The sequence below is a fragment of the Otolemur garnettii genome, unplaced genomic scaffold (assembly GCF_000181295.1).
Source record: "Otolemur garnettii isolate 467f Iridium unplaced genomic scaffold, OtoGar3 scaffold00156, whole genome shotgun sequence".
In the NCBI taxonomy this organism is placed as follows: Eukaryota; Metazoa; Chordata; class Mammalia; order Primates; family Galagidae; genus Otolemur; species Otolemur garnettii.
Genome location: NW_003852551.1, coordinates 4,337,231 through 4,339,726, shown reverse-complemented (window position 1 = coordinate 4,339,726; position 2,496 = coordinate 4,337,231).

Here is a 2,496-nt window from a genome sequence, read left to right as displayed (position 1 = left end):
TGTGGCAGGTGCCTGTAGTCCCAGCTACTTGGGAGGCTGAGGCAGGAGAATCGCTTATGCTCAAGAGTTTGGGGTTGCTGTGAGCTGTGATGCCACATCACTCTACTGATGCGACATAGTAAGACTCTGTCTCAAAGAATAAAGAAAAAAAAAGAAAAGAAATTATTTCCAACAGGTTTTCAATTTACTTTGCTCACATTCATCAAAAGAATCACATAAAAGAATGTATGGCAGCGATAGCCTTGAGATTTAATTAGTCCTGAAGTGTATTTATTTATTTGCTGACAAGAGTCTCTATGTTGCCCAAGCTGGAGTACAGTAGTGTGATCATAGCTCACTGTAACTCTGGTCACTGTATCCCCCTCAGCCTCAAAGTGCTAAGGATTACAGGGAAGAGCCACCCTGTCCCACTCTAAAGTTTTATTAATAAAGCTTCTCAGCTTGGGGCCTGTAGCTCAAGTGGCCAAGGTGCCAGCCATACATACCAGAGCTGGCAGGTTCGAATCCAGCCTGGGCCTGCCAAACAATGACAACTATAACCAAAATAGCCGGGCGCTGTGGCAGGCACCTGTAGTCCCAGCTACTCAAGAGGCTGAGGCAAGAGAATCGCCTAAGCCTAACAGCTGGAGGTTGCTGTGAGCTGTGATGCCACAGCACTCTATGGAGGGTGACAAAGTGAGACTCTGTCTCAAAAAAACCCAACCCTGGCCAAACTGCAACAACAAAGTAGCCAGGCGTTGTGGTGGGTGCCTGTAGTCCCAGCTACTTGGGAGGCTGAGGCAAGAGGATCACTTGAGCCTAGGAGTTGGAGGTTGCTATGAGCTGCGATGCTACAGCACTCTACACAGGGCGACAGCTTGAGGCTCTGTCTCAAAAAATAAAATAAAATAAAATAAGGCTTCTCAGGTATTTTTCAATGTATACTCTGTGCTGAGAGCTACAACTTAGATTTACTGCTGTAAAAATCTCAAACTAGGTTCTTTTGCAAACGTGTGTTTGCATCATGTAGGCATGCATACACATGCTGAAGGGGTTTATGTCATAGCCAAGAAGATAATGCCAATGTTAACCACAGGCATTTCCACAGTTACTGCCAAGAGCCTTTGCTTTTACTACCTATCCCCAGATGTCCACACACATTATCTTATTTGTTCCAGATTGAGGAAGGAACTAATAGCTGTACCACTACACTGGAACACTCAAGGTTGTGGGAGCAAGAGTTCTGAAGTAAAGACCTTGATCAGCAGAAACCTGATAGTGTGACCTCGTGAAAGTTACTTCACAGTAACTTCCCTGCTTCAGTTCCTGTGGCTATAAAATTAAACTAGGCTTCCAGGTTGCTGAATACCATAGAGGTACCTGGAAGGTGGGTCCAGAGCGGGCATGGAAGCTCCACGGTTGCTCTCCCCCTAATGCCCTGCCCTATTCATCTCTTCATCTGGCTGTCCCCAAGTTGTATTCTTCACAACAAACTAGTAAATATAAAGTGTTTCCCTGAGTTCTGAGAGCTGCTCTAACAAATAATGGAACTTTATTATTAACTGAAGTCTAAAATGGGTGAGTCTGATGGCCTGAACTCTTAACACATGGGGTCTATGCTAAGGTCAGGTATATAGAAAATAAAGAAATTTAAAAATCGCAAAAAGGAAAAAAAACGTAAACTAATGGAAAGAACTTATTTGCCAAAAAAAAAATCTTCAGATTTAAAGAACAAATAATTGCAAAGTGCTCTGTAAATATATATTGTTGGGTGGTGTCTGTGGCTCAAAGGAGTAGGGCATTGGCCCCATAAACCGGGGGTGGTGGGTTCAAACCCGGCCCTGGCGAAAAACTGCAAAAAAAAAAAAATCTATATCTATATCTATATCTATATCTATATCTATATATACACACACATGTATATAGTTGTACAATTGTTTAATAACTTCATTGCAGGGCACTGTGTGTGGCTCACTGAGTAGCGTGCCAGCCCCATACACGGAGGGTGGCAGGCTCAAACCTGATCCTAGCAAAAAACTGCAGAAAAAAATATACAGTTATACAATTGTTAAATAATTTTATTGGAGGGCAGCGCCTGTGTCTCAGTGAGTAGGGTGCTGGCCTCATATACGGAGGGTGGTGGGTTCAAACCCAGCCCTGCCAAATTGCAACAAAAAAATAGCTGGGGCTTGGTGCCTGTGGCTCAAGCAGCTAAGGTGCCAGCCACATACACCTAAGGTGGTAGGTTCAGATCCAGCCCGGGCCCACCAAACAATGACGGCTGCAACCAAAAAATAGCCGGGCGTTGTGGCAGGCACCTGTAGTCCCAGCTACTTGGGAGGCAGAGGCAGAAGACTCGCTTGAGCCCAGGAGTTGGAGGTTGCTGTGAGCTGTGACGCCACTGGCACTCTACCCAGGGGGACAGCTCGAAGCTTTGTCTCAAAAAAAAAAAAAATAGCTGGGCATTGTGGCAGGTGCCTGTCGTCCCAGCTACTTGGGAGGCTGAGGCAAGAGAAT